Here is a 23056-nt window from a genome sequence, read left to right as displayed (position 1 = left end):
TGAAGCATTTTAACCCTGCTCTCTCCACGAGAGCACTGGGGAACCAGAGTGTTCTCTAACAACTGGGCATGTGCATCAAAGGGGCTCGGACATGAGAGGGGGAGAGAGGTGGAGTTTGACAAAGAGCCCCTAATCCAGTTAGCTCTTGATGCTGCTGACAGGGCCACAACATGGAACTAAGGAGTGTTTGCTCCAGGATTTCCTCCCTCTGGACGCTGAGCACCAAGGATCTTTTGGGTTTCAGGAAGGCAGCAGTGCCATAGCAGATTTGTGTGATGCTTCCACAGGCGTTCCCACTCCTCCCTGGAGCTTTCTGAAATCACTCTGCCTTTTGATAGTGGCCCAGCTCCCCAGTTCAGTGCCTCCTCTTTGTGCAGGCCCCATGGAGTCCAGGCTGGAGGGAGATAATACTTCCTGAAGTGCTCATTTATCCCAGCGGGAGAGAGGCGGCTCGCAGCATCCACACGGGTTATTAAGCTGCCCTGAAAAGAAAGAGCAAACTGCAGAGTTGTATTAGTTTATGTATTATCAGCATTTGTAAGGTACCTGTTGCCCTAGTAACGAGGAACAATGTATATAGGTTCAACCAGGCAAAATCACCCTCTGGTCAGGGAAATAAAAAATTCATGGCCTTTCCTCTGGAGCCACTCCTCCAGGGCTTGGGGAGGAGGGCTTAGGAGACAGAAGAAACTGAGCTGGTTGTTATGATCATACAATCCCAGTTTCTGTTCATTCACTGCTCCTGGGAACCCTGCAGAGCTGCTAACAAGCTGTGTGTACATTGAGAGCACGTAGGGATATGCTTGGAGGCAGGGGGGACAGAGGGGTGGGCAGGTTCACATAATTTGAAGCCTGCACAGTGCCTGCCAGTGCAGGGGGCTTGGGGATATCTGGAGCTGTCCTTTCCATGTCCCTCCTGCTCTCATCTCCAAGGGACTGGCTGGGGAACTCGCCAGTGGGGCTTCTCCTGACCCCATTACCCTGGGACTAGGCTGTCTTGGCATGAGGGGCGTGACAGGCTCTGCTGTTTGTGAGAAAAGTGCATGTGCTGCCCTGTCCTCACTTCTCAAAGCTTAGTGTTTAATCATTAAATGGGAATCACAGCATTGCCAAACTTGAAAAGCTACCACAGGCCCCACAATAGCAGTTACTCTTCTAATGAGGGCTGGATGGGTGAATGAACATGGTGCAGTTGCTGTTTGTGTCATGGGATGGTCTGAAGACCATCATGCTGGGCACTGGGAGATCAACCTGGCACTGTGCCCCACTGATTGCCCCATCTCTGGAGCAGGGACCCTGGCTGAGTACATGGTCCTCTGGAGTTTCAGATGCTTAGCACTTGGTATTTTCCTTACACAAAAATAGATTGCTCTGTATAAACAGTATAACAAGATCAACATTGTGCTCAGTATGACAACCAAGAAAAATACTGCAAGGATACCTTAAAGGCTGAGATGGGTTCAGAAGACAATGCTGACTTTGTGTCAATGTCAGGGGGAGAGTCCTTGCTCAGGTCCTGGCAGTTGTAGGAGATAAAACAGCACTTTCCATTGCATGTGGGTCAGCTAGTATGGACTTGTTCCTAGCATTGATTCTGTATGCTGGCTAATGACAATACAGTTATTGTTCTTACACCTGTTTGCAAAGGGGAGTGAATTGATGACAGAATTTTAGTGCCTCTCCATGAGGCAAATGGGTCAGGTTTCTTTATTTTTGTCACTTAGTGCAGTACATCTAGTCTTTCAAATCTGAGCTGCAACCCAAGATGTATATAGGCAATTCAGACCCTTGTTTTATCATCTTCTAGAAGACAATAAAGTAAGTCATTAAAATCTCCACCTGAGTGAAATAAGAGGTGAGATTCTGATAGCTGTAAACTAGGCAGCCAGCTAAGGGGAATCCAATTATTTGTGGCACTGCAGGATTTTGCTGCATGATCACATCACAACTGGTAGCCAGCAGCACTTACTTCACTTTGGCTTGATTCTTGTCACAACTGCTACACAAACAGTAAAAATTCATCACCTGTTACTGTTCCGTGCTCCTATCAATCTCTCTTTGTTGCATCACAAGAGATTTGTCTTCATTCTCTATCAGCCACCACAGTGATTGCCTCACAGTGACTTTGACTATAATTTTAATTGTCTATAGATCCTGCACTGATCTTTCTGACACTGAAAGATTTAAGAGTGGAGTTAAGCTCCAGAATCGATGTTAACAAGTCTTTACTTGGGACCCTTATTTAATAAACTCTCATAGCCTCTAGGGGTGATTTACCAAACTGACCTTCACTGACTGTCTATAAAAGCAGAAAATCAGTAAATACATTTCTTCAGGAAGTAATGGATGCTTCCTTATTGGGAATCACCATGGCACCTGAGCCACGGCCACAGCTTTTCCTGCCCCAAAGCATTACTGCTCTCACTTTTGAGTAGATAATTTATTGCCCTGCAAAGGGTGGAATAAACCCAAACATCTTGTTCAATGTACATTAAGATGTTGTAGCAGAGGTAAAAGTAGCTGATTACTTGCAGTGCAGAGCCTTTTCCTGTGTCTAGCAGAACTGACAGTGTCATTTTAAATGGTCCAAGTTATAGGAGTTGTAAAGGATATGGTATGGAACAGCCAGGCTTTGATGAAGACATGGCTGGATAACCTAACAGGCATTCCTTGGCTTAACAACCCTGCAACAAAGTGCAATGAGTTGTGTGGCTTTGAGTTCAATATGAAGGTTTCTGCTTTAAAAATTCAAGGGGGACAAAAGCAATTGCATTGGGATTCTGTTCTGGCAGACAACGTGCGGCAGGGACCGTACCCCCAGTGAAAATGCCATGGAGACAATGTGTCTGCTCCTACCCATCACATTGCTTTCCATGCCAGTGCCTGGCTTCAGTCCATACACAAAACCCAGGCTGCTGGCTGCAGTGGTATTTGCAAAGGTGAAATCACGCAACTGTTACTGAAGCCTGCTCGTTCCTGATCGGAAAAGTCGATAAACATTTTACAGATGATGGGTTTGGGCAGCGGGTCTGAAGTGACTCTGCTCTGCCTCCTTTTGCCCTCTGGTTTGACTGCTTTAGATGCTGTGTGTACTTCACAGTAAATGGGTATTAAAGGTTTATTAAGCAATACAAGTCTGTTAAGAGGTGCTATCCACAAATCAGTATAAAATATTCCAGGCTATTGTAAGGCCCTATTACAAGAAAATGGAAGGATTTTGCATCAGTTGATTAACCAGTTAGGAAACTGTGCCTCTCATTAAACTTTCATATGACATATTAAATGTACAGTTGTAAATGAAAGGTGACTAGGCCATTTATTGCAAAACAAATGGATTGATATGATTAAAAGGGGGCTGTGCTTTTGTGTGGGGATACTGTCAAGAGGAATAGGAAGAGCACTCACAAAAATGAGAATGCCACGATGTGCTTTTACTTCAAAACAGAGTCCTGAATCTGCCCTGTTAGAAAAATCTATCACTGAGACTTGAGCGAAGTATTATCTAACCATCTGAGACACAGCCCTATAATTCATGGGTCATTGACACAGTAGAGAAGATCAGTTCTGGCTATTGTAGCAGCAGAGGGACTCTTAATCCATGGATTATTAACGTGGAAAATTGAAGGGGCTGTTACAGGCTTGTGGTTTATTAGACTATTGTGGATTTAGGGAGCTTTAATTTGAAGATTATGGACACAATGGAGTGCAACAGATCCCTTGACAATGTCAGTGGCAAGGCTTTTGTACAGGAGAAAGCTTCTGCCTGAATTCTGTCCTTCCCCATCCCACAGGATACTGCTTAGGAAAACACTTATGGGGCTGCAGTCACCTTTGAAGCTCATTTGATCAAAGTAACTCAGAAACACACTTCTCTGAAGATAATGTTCCCTCAGCTCTCCAATCTGGAAATTATTTTGTTCTAGCAAGGCTTTTATTGCCAGCACTTGATTTTCATCCCCTATTGCTGTTTTGTCTTGCAAAAATTTGATGCTACATTGTGTTTGTGTGACATCATTAGGTCCATGGGATGCTTGGCAGGACAAGTGAGCTGAATGTGTTACATTTTGGAGAAAGACTAAGGAATGAAACCTTGGAGCTTTACTAGCAACAGCTTTGTGAAATACCCTCCTGCCTCTGATCACCATCTCAAAAGCCTGGGTGAGCTTATCTCTGCTCCCCATCCACCTTGAAGGACTAATAGAGATGTGAGGAGTTTGTGGGTACAGAAAGGCACAATGAGGCTTGAACATAACCATAGTTCCAAAGACAACCAGCCTGCTCTGACAGCACACCAGGGAGAGTTTCTTCCCTGCCCAAGAATGTTGTATGTTTTCCTTTCACCCTTCTCTGTTCCAGAAGAAGGGAAGGAAAATGAAAATGGTTACAGAAAACACTGTGGGAAGGGTTGGGGTTGAGGGAGACTCAGAGCTGGCCCTGGGGTAAGCTCTGTAACTGCAGTGGTTCCACTGCACAGTGTGGAACTGGAAACCTTCCTTCTCCATGCTCTGATTTATGTTTGCAGTACAAGAGGAGGAGCTGTGAGCAGGCCAGCACAGACTGGCTGGTTGGATCAAGATTCTTGGCATGTCCTCTGTGCCCGTGCTCAGCTCGAGGTGTCTGAGCCTCACAGGTTGCTTTGCATCACTTCCATGGCTGTCTGCAGCTGGGGAGGGACTGGGGAGAGCAGGGAGGAAAGCCAGAACACCATCTGTGTGGGCATTGTTTGGTTTGTTGTGCTCTTGTCCAGGTAAAGCACAATTTGTTCATGGATCTTCTTGCTGCTGGAAGCTGAGGAAGCCAAAGCATGAATGGGATCAAAAGGAGCTGCACAAGCCCATGGTTGGTGGCTCATGAATGGCTTTTGAATGATGTCTTAGACACAACATGGACACCAAGATTTCTAGCAGTAGGGAGGACAACAGGAAGAACAGCCGTGCTTGCCCTCTTGTCCAGGTAATTTTCCAAAGTTGGATACTTCCTCCTTCTTCTATTAGATTTCATTGTAGGGCCAGACAAAACCTTAAAGGCTTTCCCAGCAGGGGAAGGAAGAAGGCAGCAGCACAAGATAAACTACAGTGTGTGTGAATTGGGGAATGGGAAGCAAAAAGGAGGCAGGGAGTTCTGTCAGGCCAAGACAGGTGAAATGAATGCTCCAGTTGGCCCTAAATCAGTAAGACAGAGTCACTGTCAGTATGTGACAGAGAATGCATGTGCAGGACTTCAGAAGGCAACTCAAGAACTTCTAGGAACAGCCCTGGGCACAGGGACAGTCCCCACCCTCTGATGCTCCAGTGTGTACCCAAAGGCTTGGTATACACACAAAATCTCTGCAGTCATGCAGAGACTTGATTAAATTGTAAAATTGGTTGAGTGATTATTTTAATTGAAAAATACATATTTACTTGAAATAAACTCCTGTTTTTCAACTATGCTTATGTTACACAGATAGTTTGGTTTATATTTGAATAGAAAATGTTTAATATTCAGCCTGGGAATAGTTATTTAGTACAAATAACTATTTCTTCAATATTAATTTCCACTTCAAGTATTTACATTTTCTTGCTTTCCCTCCTTGCCCTCTTCCATTCCTCTCCCTATCAAAATTTACTTATATTTCCCAAGGAATATATGTGGTTTAGAGTAATGCAAAACAAATGATGGATTGAGTGTATTTGCAATGCCCTTTGAAAACTCTCCCAGTGTTCAAATGCTGCTCAGTTTTATTCCTCTAAGTGTTCTGCAGCTTACTGCTGCAACATGTCATCTACACAGCCAGGAAGTTGTACAAGATACACAAGATTCAAGCCAACAGGATAAAATCCAAGTGATCTTTTAGCTAGCCTTTGAAATGAGTAGAATTTTGTGACCCAGAACTCCAGAAATTAATATTATCTGAGCAGTCAAACACAGATGGTCCACATGAAGTTTTCTGTATAACTTCTAATTTGACATGTGAAACATTTATTATAATTTTTTTAAAATATACTGTGATTTTGAGCCCTATGCTATTTAATAGAGCACATATTGTTGCAAAGGAAAAAAGACCTGAGAAGTCTTTGGTTCAGGAACATTACAGGTTTAAGCAGCTTTTAGAATTTGTGTAGCCAAAGATGCCTGATTTTTTACAAGCACTCCATGAAATGGGTGCACACCTTTCAATGCTGAAGTGCTGGACACCTGCAAGGAGCTCTGAAAATTCAGTTGCTCTGACACACTAAACTCTCAAATAGTGGGAAATTTTCCTCTGATTTCAGCAGATGTCTCCCACAAGTACACAAGAAAATGTTTGTCTTTATATTATCAGCAGTTTTTATGTTACAAAATAGCCAAAGGTCAGAATTTCATTTTCTCTCGGGCATGGCGCTGAATGAACAATAGCTGAGTAACTGTATTTGGATTCAGTCACTGATTGCACTCCCTCAAGATATTCTCACAATCACTTATTCTTCCATTTCTGCCCAGTAAAGTGGCTGGAGTTTGGTAAATAGCTGGAGTCAAAGGGGTGTGGGAGGTAAAAACACAGCTGAGGTAGGTGAGAGGTTCTGCTGGTGAGAATATGAAGGAAGGAAAGACACTGAGTTTCCAGAGCATCGGGCATCACCCTCCCTGTGAGAGCATTGGGAAACAATGCATATTTTGGTCTTTTGGTTGCTAATGTTCAGAGCAGAATTACATCCTAATTTCAAGTGTTTTGCTAGCAGATGAAGCTTTTCTGCAGCCTAGGAAACAGAATGGTCGTGTTTGACAGTCATGTTCAGAGGGGATACCTGGGGCTGCTGTGAAACACTCCATGCTGTATGTGGTGAATAGGAGCTCCCACTGCCATTTGGAACACTGTGACTTGCCCCCAAGGGTGCAGGGGAATAACACTGTCTGGGCAACAATGTGGAATTACTCCTACTCAGGTTACTGCTCTCTTCTGTCTGGTGGCCTTCCTGTACAGCAAGGTCATGTGGGGAGCCATGAGAAGGCTGCTGACACTGACTCAGAGCAAGCCTGGCCACTTCTCCTCCTCAGCTTTGCCAAGATAACCATCTCTGCTGGGAAGAGCCAAGGTGGGGATCTCTTTCTTTACTTGATCAAAGCAAACCAATTACCTCCTTTTAGAGCTTTATATATTAGCATCACATAACATCTCTTTTCACTTAACTAGTTCAGCCATTCATTATCCATTCAAATGGAACCTGGCAGAGCTTCCTGTCTTCAAGTTTTTTGGATCAGTAGTTATATCTGTCATTGGTCCAGAAAACATCAGCTTTCATCTGACCTCTCCCTCGCATGGAGCTTTTCCTTTCAAACCAAAATTTTTGTTTAAATATTTAAACATTTATTTATTTAAGTAGCAAACCCATGCATCCTCTACTCTTGTCAAATTTCACTAGACTGCATTTCTCTGGCTTTGCTTGTTGTCTTATGGCTCAACAGATAATGTATTAATGACCTGTACAAAGCCCCAGCAGGACATATCCTAGGGAGAAAATGGACAATGTCTGGATTTCTCAGTAGTCCTTCATTTGGAAATGTTACTCAGAAAGATGTTATGACTCTGATGAAACAAATTCAGCTGCTCCTTTGCAGATACTACATTCACAGGGAAGGATCTTCCACCTTCATTTGCCTTGATTCAAAAGTTGCTGGTGTTTCCTACACGAACACTAAGCTCTGTTTATTAGTCCAATAAATGGCTGTCACTGAATGCTCCAACCAATCCTCCCAGCAATTACCATCAGCAGGGTTCCCATGCTGTGCATCAGTGACGGTTCGTGAACTTGCTTCACTAACTTCCCATGAGTTAACACAGCTGAAGCAGACAAGTCAAACTACAATCACTTGGTTTTGTTGGGGGATTTGGAAGCCTGGTTTCCTAAAGAGATTTCCACCATTACACCGTAAGTCTCTACACCTGAATATGTTGTTAAGTTCCTTCCAAATTTGACAGACAGCTAGGTATGTCAGCAACAGCAAGATAAGCCACTGAGGAGAGATTAAATCCATGCCACTCAGTCAGGAACAAAAGTTGATCTGTAATCTCAAGTAAATCTCCAAATCCCTCAGACTACTCACAGAAAAAGTATTCCTGCTATAGGAGATGTTCTGACTTGGGGTTTGTGAATTACTACTCAGAGACTGGCCCAGCCCTGAACAAGGCAGCCAAAGGCAACAAGGCTTTGCAGCTTCTGTTGCTCACAGATTGGCTTCTTGTGAAACTCCTTCCTAATTTCACTGTCAGAGATGCGTGTCAACCTTTGGGCTTTTGTTTTAAATACACAAAGGTGGTTTTTTTTCCATTAAATATTGTGCAAGTGTGCTGAGAGCTGCATTTCCAGTACTTCAGTAATAATTCTTGATCATGGATGGGAAACTGACCCTGAGGGCAGGGAGCACAGAAAGCTTTATTGCATTAGAGAGGATGGCAACCTGAGAATATCTCTGTGTGGGACCACAGCTTGTAGAAAATAAAAATATAAATGTACCAGATGTATATAATGTGGTGCAATGACTCCACAATCCCAGAACTCTGCCTGGGACATTGACATTTGGACCAGAGTGGTCCTGTGATGAATGCTGACAGAACAGTGAGCTCCTGACAGGTCTCAGGTCTGTTGTGTGGTGGGGGCTGGTTTTCAGCTCTGTGTGTTTAGTAGACCCTCATGACCAACTGCACACCCTGTCACTGCTGAGGAAAGGTGTTGGAGCTGAGCCCTGCTCTCATGTGTGAAGCTTTCCTCTCCTCCAAATCTGCAGCAGCATTTCCTGCTCAGTGGAAAGGAAGGAGAGCAGTGATGCTGTCTAGGCTCTGGGTAGCATTGCCCATGTGAGGACAGTGGTTCTGATGATAAATATTTCATAGGTCATTCATGTCTGATCAAGGTGAGCAGCAATACCTTAAACTTTTCATATTCCTTCATCTATCTTCTTTTTCAATGACTTGTTTGCTGGAGTGCCTCACTCTCCTGATCCTTCCTGGTGAGGAAGGAAATCACTTCTTTTAACATTTTCTAAATAGGAAGAGGCAAGACACAGAAAACTTCATCTGTTGAAGCAAATTAGGTGAGAGAGAGGCACACAGAGCAATTCTTAAAATTCCCCATAGATGATCAGCTCCCCTGAGCATCAGGTATTAAGGAAATTCCTATAAGTTTTCTATTTACATCTCTGCTAACCTAAATCCCTCTGAATGTCTGGTACCAACTCATCTACTCATGGTTACAGAAGGAATTTGATGTATACAAGAAACTAATCCTTTCCCAATAACAAAACCAGTGTTTAGCTGCTGTCCCATCTCACATGCTGCATTCTGGAGAGCTTGCCAGCTTGAACTGGACCCTTTATTTATGGAGGGAAACTCTCAAACTGCTTTGCATCAGGAACAATTTATATCTAGAAGCGTATATGTATAAATATGCATAGTGTGTGTATGCATATGTGTGTGTACAAAATACATTTACAGTACTAAGAAAATAAGAAATGAGAGGTTCTGAGATTCCAAATTCTCATCCAAGGGAGAATTACACCTGTTGCCAGTGGCTTTTGAAAACTTTTGTGAAAAGTGTGAGTGCTACATTGCACTACATTCCTCACAAAACTCAAGGATGGTGAATGAACACTAGTAAATTCTGAGTAGCTTTTTTCTTTTTTAACTTAATTTTCCCAGTAAACTCCCTCTTACCAGAAGTTCAGCTGGGAATGCTTACTTAAATTTATTTTGCTTAAAACAGGAACTGAGATTTAAAAACATTATTAATAAACAGTTTATTTTTTACTGTGAGGCATCCAACATAAGTCATAAATTATTGTCCACTTAATTAAAGGCACTCACCTTTCCAGCTGTTGCTCTAATCAGCTCAATCTAAAGCAAATAAATTCAGTGCTTTGCCAGTTCTGTCAGGGACTTTGGTGCAGGCACAAAAAGTGTCAGGGTTCCTTTCCTCACCACTCCAGGTGTTACTGGGCCCTCTTGGAGCTGATTTTCAGAGGCCCTGAGACATCCTTGAACTTCTGGGAACTCTGACTCTTCATCAGCAGATTGTCTAAGATGTGGATTTACATGCCTGGCCAACAGAGTGAGCTCACCTCGTCTTTATTTTTTTTCTTATTTTCCTTGAATCCAAGAGTGGACCTGTGAGAAATTAAAGTAACTTTGTTTATGGCCACAGCTATCCTGGAAGAGCAAGTCTGCCATTGATGTAGCCAGCAACTTGCTCAATGACCCTTCAAGCTAACCCACATACAAGATCATTTTCTATGAAATGGAGAGGGATGCTTCAGGCAGCTGGTTGGAGAGAGGAGTATGTCTGTGACTGCTATCCACAGCAAAAAAAAATTTCGCATTTTCAGTCTTTTCTACAGCTGACTCTCTGTAAACTCCTGAGTTCAGGAGTAACCAGATGAGTCCACAGAAAACAATTCTACTGAGAGCTATGAAATACAAATAGAAAGATATCGCCCTGACCCCAGAAATCACCCATGAAGTTTGTTAGAGAGGCTTCAGGAGAAATGAGATGGGAAATAGAAGATACATACAGGTTGCTGGAAATGTCTGGGTCGGTAAACTCACCACACTTTTGGAGGAACCTGCAAAAGAGGGGACTGTGTGTTAACCTTTGTTTATAGAGGTGTCAAAGGTGTGCATTCCTCTTCCCTGCATCTCGCCCTTAATTGACTTCTGGTCCCAGTCCTGGTATGCTCCAATGGCCTCTGATGTGATTCACAGAGGGGTGAGAGAGAGCCTGGGATGCTTGCAAATAGGAGAAACCAAAACACGGCAATAATTACAGGTAGGTAGGTATTATTCTGAAATCACACAGAATTTCACCAGCCAACTCTCTCTGTCATCTACTCTGTCAGGCCCCAGAAAACTGCCTTGATCCTCAGTTGTTTGTGTGGGAGGGCAGACAGAAAAGAGATTAAATGCTCCTTTTGCAATGTCTTTTCAAGCATCAAAGCCATCTCTGCTGACCAAGTAACTGCACTTTAGTGACTATATCATCTGCCCAGTGACATTACCACTGGTTTGCTGTTAGATAACATTTCTCAGAAATTTAATCTATTTTTCTGAGTAACTGAAGCAAAACATACAAACAGGGAAATTTTGCAAGGCCAGAGTTTGTTTTTACTTATGACATCCTTTAAAACAAAGGTTAACCTTCTGTTCAGAGAATTCCTTGTAGGGCTAAGGTTCAAAATTGAAATAGAAGCCCAGCAGAAGTGTGTAGCAGAAGATGCGACTGGGAATTGTGTAGCAAGTTGGAGACTATGAAAAATCTGAATTCTTAAGAGAATATATGAGGGCTGGGGTGCTGCTATTTTGGGTTAGTATCTCACTTCATTAATTTTTATGTTACTTACTATTGCAGTTGAATGGTTTGCAGTTGATTTTTTTATTAAAAAAAAACTCAACTTTTTAGGTTGGAGAGAGATAGAAGAGAATTATGAATGCAGCCTGGGTTTGGGATTTTTTCCCCTTAGCAGCTCTGTCCAGAGTCTGTTCCCATGAAGCAGGACCATTAACTAAAGCCTGAGCATGTTGGAGCAGGGGCATTCTCTGCAGAATGGCCCCTTCATACACTGCAGCAAAACTGGAGCTGTTGCCACTTGAGTGCTTCAGGTCCTGTGTTTGTGGATTTAACTTCATTTTCTGCTACAGGCCTCCTGGTATGTAAGAGAGCAAATTCAAGCTTGTCGCTGTGTTCAGTGAGGCAGCAAACTTGTGGGGGGAAATTCCCCTCCTGTAGTTCATGGTGTTCTTCTAAACTATTTATAAATAGGTCTGCTGCAGCCAGTGTTTGCATTTGGAGAGCTTCACTGTTCTCATTTTCAAGGCTTCTCTCAGCTCTGAAAGTAAAGGTCAGGTTGACTCCCCTTATTTGAAATAGAGAGGAAGAAAGTTAACCCTGTAAGCAGGTGGCTCTAATGCAGTAATTCTCAGGAAAACGAGTACATCTTCCCCTCCTTTTGGCTCCATTTTAATTTCTCTGCCCTCTTCATTAGCTGATGATAGTTCTAACCTCCTGCATCCTTTTAAAGAGATCCCCCTGCAAATCATCATCTGGGATTCATGAAATGCAGAGATCTGGTAAGCAGCACAAATCACACACTTCTGGCCCACACTTGCCAGAAGCCCTGGATAAGTTTTCAGCTGAGTTTATGCTTCACCTCTCTCCACTCTACAGAACAATAACATATGGGCCCATTTTCCCCAAAAAAGCTTGCACCAAAACACAACAATCCACTTCATGGAGGATTATTTTTTGCTGATTGAGAGGTGTTTGGAGATGACGGGCATCTGATCTCATCTTAAATCTTAAATTGCTGTAAATCCTGTATTGGTTTACTTTTTACTTCAACCAAATAATATATTATTCTGCCTCAGAGTTAACACTTTCCAAGCTTGCCTCAGCTGAGTGTTGCACACCAAAGGCATTATTATCTGCCATCACTGCACAAGGCACTGCACAGAGCCACCAGTTCATGTGTGACACAGCTAAAACACCAAACAGGATTACGTGGCTCATAAGGTAGGAACTACATGCATGCAATAACCATTTTGCTTCTGTATGGGCCCCTGAAGGGCAGGTAAAATACTGAAACAGCCTGAGATGCTGTGTTGTGTGGATGGGCAAAGCATGTGGTCTCATCATCTTCCAGATGTTGCTATCCAAAGGCTGCAGTAAAAAGGGTGTCAGTGGATATTTGCTTCAGTGAGACCTCAGTGGAGGTCACAGCCTGTGTCTGAATGATGAAAACAAGAATGAGGGTGTGAAAAAATTTACTTCTGAAATGCAAAACACTTATTTTTATTTCTTTCATGTTAATATTCAAGAGCACCTTACCCTCCTTTATCTCAGGATCTGTCTTAGCAGTCTCCTTCAGGATAGATTATCTTTGACTCAAGTGGTACATTTATTTTGGGATGGATTGCTTATAAATAGAGTTTTCTAGGTGTTCTGACTGCAGGGAATGTAATTGGTAGGCAGGTACATTATGAACCTAACCAAAGAAGACTTACAAAACTAAATATTGTTTTATTGCCTATTTAAGACTTTGAAATGAAATGTTTGTATAAAAGAAGGTGCATTATCCCAAGACAGTGGTTTTATTTGTATTATTACTTACTAGAGTGTTACAAACACCCAAGAGGCCTCTGTAAACTTTCTGACTGAGCTGTGAATTGAGCCAAGGTGAATGTCATGGTTTGACACTGGCCAAACGCCAGGCACTCACGAGAGTCATTTGCTTACCTCCTTCTGCTACAGCTGGGCAGAGGAGAGGGGGGAAAAAAAAGAATTAATGAAGGGTTCATGAGATAAGGACTGGGAGAAAAAACACTCTAGGGGCAAAACAAGTTTAAATTGAAAGGTATAGAGTAAATTTATTATTAACAGAGTCAGAGGAGGATAATGAGAAGTAAAATAAGTCCATAAAACACCTTTTTCCCCCCAGCCGCTCCCTCCTTCGCAGCGACAGCACAGGAAGACAGGGCATGGGAGTTTTGGTCAGTTTGTCACTCAATATCTTTTTCTGTTCATTCAGGGAGAGGAGCCTTTTTTTCTGCTATGTTGTGAGTCCCTCCCACAGACAAACAGTCTTCCCAAAACTGCTCTGGTGTGGCTTACTCGTCCCCGGGGTGCAGTCCTTGAAGGATGGGCTGCTCTAGTTTGGAAGCAAGGACCCTCTCCCTATCTCTGGCAGCAGGGGTCCTCTCTCTATTCGGATCTCACACTGGATCACAGATTCCTCTGGCATCCACCCACTCTGATATGAGCAAATTGCCCACAGGCTGGGAGTGGATCTCTGCATCCCCCCTGGACTTTATGCATTCCAAGGTGCAGTTTGTTTAACCATGCTCCTCACCAGGGCAGCCAGGCAGGCAGAGCTCACCCTGAGCTGCACTGAGATGGCAGTGGCCTTGGCAGTGCATTGCGTGCACCGCCCCTGCAGCGGCGCTTCGCCTCTCCGGGGGAAAACTGCCCATGTCATGTTTTGATTTTCTTCTTAAATGTTATCACAGAGGTGCTACCAGCCTCTCTAACTGGGCCAGCAGCATGACCATCTTCAGAGCCATCAGAGATGGGCTCTGTTGGACATGGTGGAAGGTTCCAGCAGCTTCTCACAGAACCTACACCTGTGGTCCTCTCCCGCTACCAAAAAATCAGGCAGTGCCAAATCAACACAGTGAATTCCTCCCAGTGAGACCCAATCACCGGGTAAAGATGTTCCTCTCAAGGAGGTGTCCAAGTCAAAATGGCTAGAAGGTATTCTGATCAATAACAGAGCTACTCTTTATGCATTTTTATGGATGTGTGAGGTTTTCACCCACTAGTAACATGTACAGTATAATTTCTTTTAGCACAGAAGCACTAAATAATTAATTAATTACCACTATTCTCCTTGGGCATGTTCAGCTGCTGCTTGTTGTGAACATCCCATAGGCTCTGAGGGATGGTTTCTGGGCAGGCAGGGGCTGTTACCCTGGCAAGCAACTGTTCACCCACGGTTTAGAAATCTAACTTTCTTTGCTGGTATGTGAAAAATTGCATGGCATTCTTGTCACAAAATTCCTTTTCTAGTTTTCCCGTGCTTTGTGCTTTCACAATTCTCTTTGGCACAGCAATTATTATTGTACCAGCTGCAATGCTTGCAAAAAGTAATCGTAATGAAACCCTGGTAGGCATCTTGTGAAATGCCAATGCTGGTGAGTATGGGCCCTAGCAGAGCTTTTATTATAGATTTTGCTAATTCATTTGGGTTTGCATGTGAAGGCTTTGATGTCATTTATCTCACATGCTATATCTAAGTGAATTACCATAATTATTTGCCTATGAACCGTAATTTTTATCTAGAAAAGTGTAGTTTGTGGCCGGTGTTTTAAGATGAGCTTCTACTCAGTGTGTTCTTTGAATGACACAGTTGAATGACACAGGTTTTGGTTTTGTACATCACTGAAAAAAAACAAACTTATAAAACAGTGTTAATGAGAACTAGCTCTGCATTTCAACAACTGTTTTATTTATATCTTTATCTTTATAAATATATAATTATAATATAGGTTTACATATCTATTTATTCACAGAGACCTTAAAAATTGAATTTGCTTTTGTATTTCTTCCATTTATATTCATAAAATATCATACACTAATTCCTATACCCATTACATATGATTTGTCATCCTTACTTCCTCAGGCAATTTTCAACTTTAAGCCATTGCTAATCCATGACCTTAGTGCTTTTGTCTCCAGGTCTGAACTATCTAAGTATTATGGAACTAGGATTGAAATTAACTACTCTTGACTTTATTGTACAATAATAGTCAGCTGATTAGCTTTTCCATTTCCACTAACTTGAATAATAGAGCAAATTTAATTACTTTAATTTTTTAAAAAATATTAATTATTTAATTTTTTTTCCAATGTGGGAAGGCCATTTATGAAATATTTCTAAAGGGAAAGTGGAAATGAAAGAAAATAGCAATGGTCTGTGTTTCTGGGTGTCCAGAATTGCTGCCACTCACACAGAAAGACAACAGAAGCAGGAATGTACCCTGCATTCTGCAGTGCCCACTGCAATGGCAACTGAATAAAATCTGCTGTGACAAAAAAGAAAAAACAAAAAGCACTTTGGTCCCAGAGCTGAAATGGAAAAGCAGCAACTGTTAAAAGGAACTTTTGCAGTGTGTCTCCTCAAACTCTGTCTCCTTCCATGAGACTCAAAAGCAGAACACCTGTAGAATGTCAGGTTTCCTTTAGGATGCAGGAGAGCAGTATTGCATGGCATGGCCATGTCTCCAACAGGCTGGGCAGTTTGCTGCTGCTCCTGTTCCAGCCAAGCTGACTGATTCTCACTTGAAATGCTATCTCTAAGCTGTTTTTGTTCACTTGCTTACTTTCCTGAAAGGTTATAATCAAAAGGCCATACCTCAGGAATAATTTGGCTCCCTTGTATGATACTGGTTTCCAAGTGGTAAATAAGGGGTCACATTTTCCAAAGAGAGTGCTGCCCCACCATCAGTGCTGTGAGAAATCTGCTTCACAGCTCCATGGCTGAATTTAGGGGGAAGCATTGCTGACAAGCTGAGTCAGTGGCCCAAATTCTTCTCCCTTTATCCATATAACCACATGAAAATTGTTTCTCCTATCCACAGAATGTGCATGAATAATTTGCTTGGCATGGGACTGGAGCTAACTAGCACAATAAATGCTTTTGTAAGCTCCATATGTCTCTTGCCTTGGAGCTTTTCAGATGACACAAAACCCTGGTACTGTGACTAAAATGAGAAAAGCCTGGGCAATGACTTCAGAAGCAATTGGGAGTGACCTAAAGCTCATAAAGGACTCTTGGCTTCAATGATATTGACTCAGGTCCATCAGACTTGCAAGTTACATCCAGACCTTATTGAGATCCTGGAATGACCCCTGCAGTCTGCAAAGATGGGTTTTTAAACCCTGCAAGGGGGTCCAAATTTCCAAACTTCAGAAACACCAGACTCTTTAACTGTACTTTTTGAAATAAGTTCAAGAAACGAGTGCACACACATTGCCTATCCCTCTCCTTCTCTTTGCACTCGATATTTCTGGTGTAGAAGAGCTCAGTAGCGGAAGTGTAAACCTTCTGTTTACATCTATAAACAAGATAAGGTACAAATTGCTGCAATACAAACTTCCTTGCTCTGGCCCTCCGCTGACCTCAGCTATAAATGACAAGGACCCCTCTTTCTCACAGTTGCAGGAGTCTCCAGTCTCTAGGGCAAAGTTTAAACCAGCAAATGTGCTTACAAAATCTGTGTGAATTTTTCTGACTGCTGTGCTGGTCACATGCAGGGCCAGGGGCTCATGCCTGTGACATGAGGGACAGCTGCAGCTGGACCTACATTTGAAGGGTGCCCCAGACACCTCTAGCTGCAGGGTGAGCCTGGTGCATTTGCACCCATTTCCTGAAGCCAAGCAGCAAGCTACAAGCACTTTTGCTGAAGGACTTGGATAGAGAAGGCCATGCTTGTACCACATTTTAGACCTACAGGAAACATCCGTGTCACTGTATCTCATGCTTCAAATCTTCTCCTGGAAGCTGGGTCAAATAAATTGGTTGCAAAATATCAAAAATAATGCCAAGTAAACACAAGAATAATTAGATTTAAAAGCTACTCATGCATTGTCTTATTTTTATAGATTTCAATGGGTGCAGAAAGAAGAGCTGCCAATAACACAAAAGCTGCTTTAGGCACGGGAACCAAATTCCTTGGTGACCAGGACAGATGACACATGGCCTGAGGGAACAACACAAGAAGAGGGCTGGGGTGTGAGAAAAATCTTATGGAGTGGGGCAGAAAAGGGAACTTCTGCACCTGACAGCTATAACTATATCTCCTCACCCTGAAAGATGTCACAGCCACTGGCAGTCACACACACACACACACACACATCATTGAGACTACGGTGGGTATTCCTAGTTGCAATTGTTAATTTGGGATTTCCACAGCCATGTCTGTCTGGGTGGTGGAAGTGGAAACTAAACCATCATGTATGGTACAGACATCAGACTGCAGAGCAGTGCAAGGCTGAGCTTTTGAACACCAGCACTGCATTTCCACAAGGGAGAGAGTTACATCGATGTTTGTGTGTCCCCAGGCAGGACTTGTGTCCCTCTCCTCCTGGAGCAGCTCTGCAGAGGAGCACAAGAACATCACCTCTGGCATGGGTCACCCAACTTCAGATCTGTGGAAGATGGGCTGGTGCTCAGGCAAGGCCCTGCAAGCTTTCCTTGTTCCTGCCCTGTCACCACGGAATGCTCACCATTGATGTGCCCTGGAGAGAGTGTGAAATGGCTCGAAGAGGGTCAGGTCAGTAGCTCTTCTGTGTTTAAGCAATGCAGAAACTCCTCTTTTCCTTGTGCTGTGCAGTGGATTGCAGGAGAGTGACTTGGGGATATCTGCAAGAGAGAAGGGCCACGGGGATGGTTCTTGGTTACTGCTGTTAATGACACTGCAGAGAGGTGGTGACAGTGGATCCCTCACAATGCTTTCAGCAGAAGCATGTCAGCTTCTGAAAAGTGCCAGCTCCTGACCCAGAGCCCTATTTTCTATGCATAATGGTATCCAAAAAAAATTCATGCAATTAGATACTGCTGCCCTAAACCACATGGTTTTATATATGTATAACCAGGGCTACAAAGTTCCATTTTCACTGTTCAGAGGAGTTAACTGATGCACAGAATCAAACAGGTTAACATGTTTGTTTTAATGTGCCCAGTTCTACTCGTGGTTGGGGGAAGTTGCTCTTTTGGCTCTCCATGTGTTTCACAAGCTATGACGGGTCTAGGAGTCTCAGCCATGGGTGAGAATCTCCCCGTCCTGTTGTTGAAGGAACACAAACATCCAATTTGTTGTAGATGAAATAGCTCAGATTTGGACAATTCTCTGTTTTGACTATGGGCTTAGTGCTACAAAGAACCCTGTGCTGGAACCTCCTATGAAAACAGCAGAGAGAAAGAATGCTGCTGGTGTGTATGAGATTTCTCCTCCCTTCAACAAATGCTACTCTTAGCTGGCAGCCTGGTGTGGAGTAATGCATTAACTGAGTGTGATAAGGCAGGGGAATGCTGATACTGGCCCCATTTTCAGCCCTGTGTTTGCTCTGCCATTAGACAATGGGGTCTTGGTCCCCTAGGAGGCCATGACATGTCAAAACAACGTCAGTTAAGTCAACAAATATCCTTGTGTTACAGTCATTTCCAAATCGTGCTTTGTGCTTTTAAAAATTCTGAATGGAAAGGTTAGGGATATTTAAGAAGTAAGATGATAAAATGTAGGGAGACAACATGGAAACAACTGGCTTACAAACATGAGCCTGATTCCTATCACCAGCATTTGTTAATGTTATTTATGTTGTAATGCATGTGAGAAAGTTGAAAGATCTGAAAAACACCACAGGTATATCTCAGCCTCCATGTGTTGTAGGGTAGGAAATTACCCCCTAAGCAGAGCTGCCACACCTCCAGACATACAAGGTATGCTGCCCACATGCACATCTCCTCAGGTCTACCAGGCACCTGCAGGTGATGAGGAGCTCCAGCAGGGCCATAGTTCTCAGGAAGATCCAAATCCTTTAGATAATTTTGGGTAACACTTCTGGCTGAGGAAAGAAATGTCATGCCCTCGCACTGGGTATATGGGAGCTCAGTTCCTGGGGTCATTGAATTCAGATATTATGGGTAATAGTGCTATAATCCTTACTGCCAAATGATCACACCTGGATTTAGAAGCAAGTTGCATATATTGAGCAACACTGAGATTACTGACAGGCTGCTTATTCCTACTGGCATTCTTATGGCTCCTGTCCCAGCTTATCCCTCCTTGCATGAAAAAAACAAAGTAAGGCTCAGTTTAAAAGTCTTGGGAATTTTGAGGGCTGTTCTTGTGTGCTGAGAGTTGACAAAATTAGCTGCTTAATTCATTGGCTGAAAACAGATTAAAAGTAACACCTAATTGTGCTATGAATAATTAATCAGTGAAAGAAAGTGCTGCAGGATTGTATTTGGGATGAAAACTGCACAACAGTAGTCTCACAAGTCAATTTGCTACCTATAAAGGAAGAGATTTCTGTCGGCTGTCCTCTCTTCAGGAAAAAAAAAAACAACTCCTCTTAACACTGTCTGCATTTGGAAACAGCCTACATTTTAGGTAATTAAAACTGATGTTCCTGACAAACATTTGCCTCCAAAGAAATGGTCTATTGTAAACGTAAACTCTCAAGATCCTTCCAGGCACACCAGCAGACTGTCTCCTAAAAATTCTTCCCAAGCCATCTGGTGCCTTATCTTTGTAGCCAAGCCATACAATAACTTTAAAAGAGGATTGTTGCTTGCAGGGTTTAGTCTCAGGACTACAGATTCTCTTGGAAGTATCCCAGTTCGCTCTGAACCCATTAGACAGGCAGCTCTAGTTGTGTGAATTCTCCACTACTCTTAATCAAGACCCAAAATGTGCAGCTGTGGTTCTCTGGGGAGATCCTCTCTTCCTGTGGTTTGCAAAGGGAATGAAGGAGTTACAGGGAAAAGCTGGAGGTTTCCAAACAGGGATTTACACTCCATTAATTCTCTCTCCAGCATCCCAGCCAGAGTGGCATGACATGAATGTGGTTAAGAAGGCTGCAGCCAATTCACATCATTCTTGTAGCTCTCCTCGCACCTGTGAGGGGAAAGGATGGATTCCAGGTTTGCTCCTAGACAACCTTTGCCATCAAAAAAAGAAAAAAAGGTATTTTGTGAGTGAGAAGACATGAAGGCATAGAGCAGAGGTGGATGTTGGAAACAGCTGGGAAGAAAAAGACAATTTTATTTCAGCTTTGCAGATCACCCAAAATTTGCTCTCCCTGCATCCTGCTACTTTTGTGCCTGCTTTTTAACATCTCACCTAAACTCCATCTTCTAAGAAACTGAATTCTTAGTGTTAAGGTACCTGGCAGCAAAGCAGTAGTTCAGGCACAAACCAGAGTGAGGGATCCTGTGTTAGGTGTGCCCAGCTGCTCAGGCAGCGACAGCCATCGTGAGAAACAGTGCAGGGTGTGCGGCTGAAAATAGAATTTGCTCACCACTCCTTCATCCAGGGCAAACACAGCATAGTTGGGGAGAGACCAAATCCCTTTCTGGATTTTTGTCCTGTGTTTATATGCTGAATCTTCGCCACTAAGCATTTCTAGTCTGTTTCTTACCAATGCTGCTTTCAGAGGAACGGAGGAAACTGGGTGCAAGGGTATAGGAGCACCTGTAAGAAGAGAGCTGTTCCCTCAACATATCCTGCAAGTTGGGGACTGCTCACTTAAATCTGAAGCATTACATTTAGGCAGAATCTCTTAATCATTTAGCATGGGAGGAGGGGTCAATGGCTGTGGTCTGTTGCACATTCTGGCTGTGGTAATGATGTGGTACCAGCAGTGCTACAAAGTGATGGGCTGCCATTAGATTATCTTCTCCCTCCCAGTGCCCATCTGTTCTGGGAACCCTCGGCTACCTGAGAAGAATTTTAAAACACCCTAGTTTTGGTACTGCAACTTAGCAAGCACAGACAATTTTCTAAGTTAAAAAAGAAATGCTTTTTTCAAGCTGTTGCATCTTGGTAAAGAAATAGTGGATGTTATATATGCTTGTCAGGTGGATATTAATGAGCAAGATGTGATGCTGTAAAATAGCTCCTGGAAACAACAGAGATTCTGCACTTCTCCGAGTCAGTGGAAGTTTAGATGATGAGTTTTGACAGGCACTGGATTAGGCCTAAAACATTCCCAGCTTTTTGGCCATTGACAATTTTTTTGACAGTTTTATAACCGGTAGAGACTTCCTACCACAATACAAATATGACAACACTGTAAAGACTTCCCCCAGGGAGACGTCTTTGCTTTTAGCTGGGTACCTTGCTACACCCCAAGGGAAATCAAACAGTGTAGGGAAAAAGAACTTGATATCTGTAATGTTGCTTAACTTTTTCCCTGCTCTACTGGATATTTGTATTTTGTTATCTCTGGAGACAATCTACTATTTGGGAAAAGAATGAAAACAACCCTCCTAAAATAGAGTTTTACAGTTTAATGATCCCTGCACTGAAATATTACATTATACACTTAGACTGCATACAAGATGGAGAGGGAGGATAGAACTACCATGAGGTCAGAGCTCCATGACCCCATGTTCTTTGCCAAATCAATCATCTCAGTCATCTTTTCATAAGGTGATGGTGACAGCTCACAGAGCTGTTATGATAATTTGTTTATATAACAAAAGTTCATGGCTCGAGGGATAAAGCTTTTTGTACCTGTATAATTTCCAACATTTCCAGGTTGCCTTTTGGTGTGGGATTACAGAACATCTGCTCTATTTAGTCATCCTAGTATTACTGTTAATGTTTTGGCAAAGGCACCTGAAACATAGCATAGATGCATAAGTACATAATATCAAAAGTCATGAAGAGCGTATTCAGGTCCTGTTTCATTTATAGCATGTGACATTGCAAACACAAAAGATAAACTAATATAATGTTAAGCTTTATGTGGCTTAATTTGCACAAAAATGGGAAGATTCAGAATTAAGTGTTTCTTAGCTACTTTAGGACCTCTCCCAGGTTTACCTGTAGTAAAAAGGGAGATGGCATCTATAACTGCTTATTAGGCCAAAGGAATTGCCAGCCTGCAATGAGACACAGAAACTGGGCTACCCTGAGCACTTGGCAGATAAGAGGTGTTAGGAAAAGGAGCAGTGTGTGAACAGTCAGCAGCAATGCTGGGAGCAGGGGAGGGGCAAGCTGGAATCAGCAGTTTCAAGTGGAGAGCCTCAAGGGATCATTATGTCCATCCGTGCTGACCTGAAGATGAAAATCCCACACATTTGCAGTGTCTACGTGGGCTTTGCTGTTCCTCCCACCCAGTCCCTAGTTCCTGCTCATGTATCTGTTTTCCAGGGTCAAAGTTGTTTCTGAGGCAAGCTGAAGGCCAGTTTCCTTGCATGTGAGTGAAGCAGTAGAACAGACTTGTCTGCGTTCGCTCCTTCACCTTCTGTTCCCAAATGGTGATTCCCTACCAGGCAAAGAGCAGGGATGATATCTGCAAGGACAAGGCTACACTGCATTTCCACTGTGCCCCACCTTGAACCTGTGTGCAGAGCAATGGATGGCTCCCAGAGAACACAGCTCCTGCTGCAATGCACTGGCTGGGAAGATGTTTGAGTTGCACAGTTTGACTCAGGACCAAAATGAAGGATGTTTGGGCATTATTGCCCTGGGTAACCTTGAATTAGTCATCTCAATGTGCACATCTCAGTGTTCAGGGGAATGGGATGGCACTGATGGCTCTGCATCATCCTGGCACCTCATGTCGCATCTCCCTCAGCCAATGGCCCTAAAATGGGGACCAGGATATGGGCCCACAGAGGGCAAGTTGTGACAGCAGTGATAGCAGTGTTGTGCTGGTATTGCTGGGAATGGCAGGGAGCACTTCCCAGCCTCCTATGGGCTGGAGGAGCAAACTCCTAAACAACCCAGTGATTCAGACCTTGATGGCAGCAGCCCACTACA

Source organism: Haemorhous mexicanus, chromosome 11, assembly GCF_027477595.1.
Source record: "Haemorhous mexicanus isolate bHaeMex1 chromosome 11, bHaeMex1.pri, whole genome shotgun sequence".
NCBI lineage: Eukaryota > Metazoa > Chordata > Aves > Passeriformes > Fringillidae > Haemorhous > Haemorhous mexicanus.
This window is presented reverse-complemented; position numbering follows the sequence as displayed.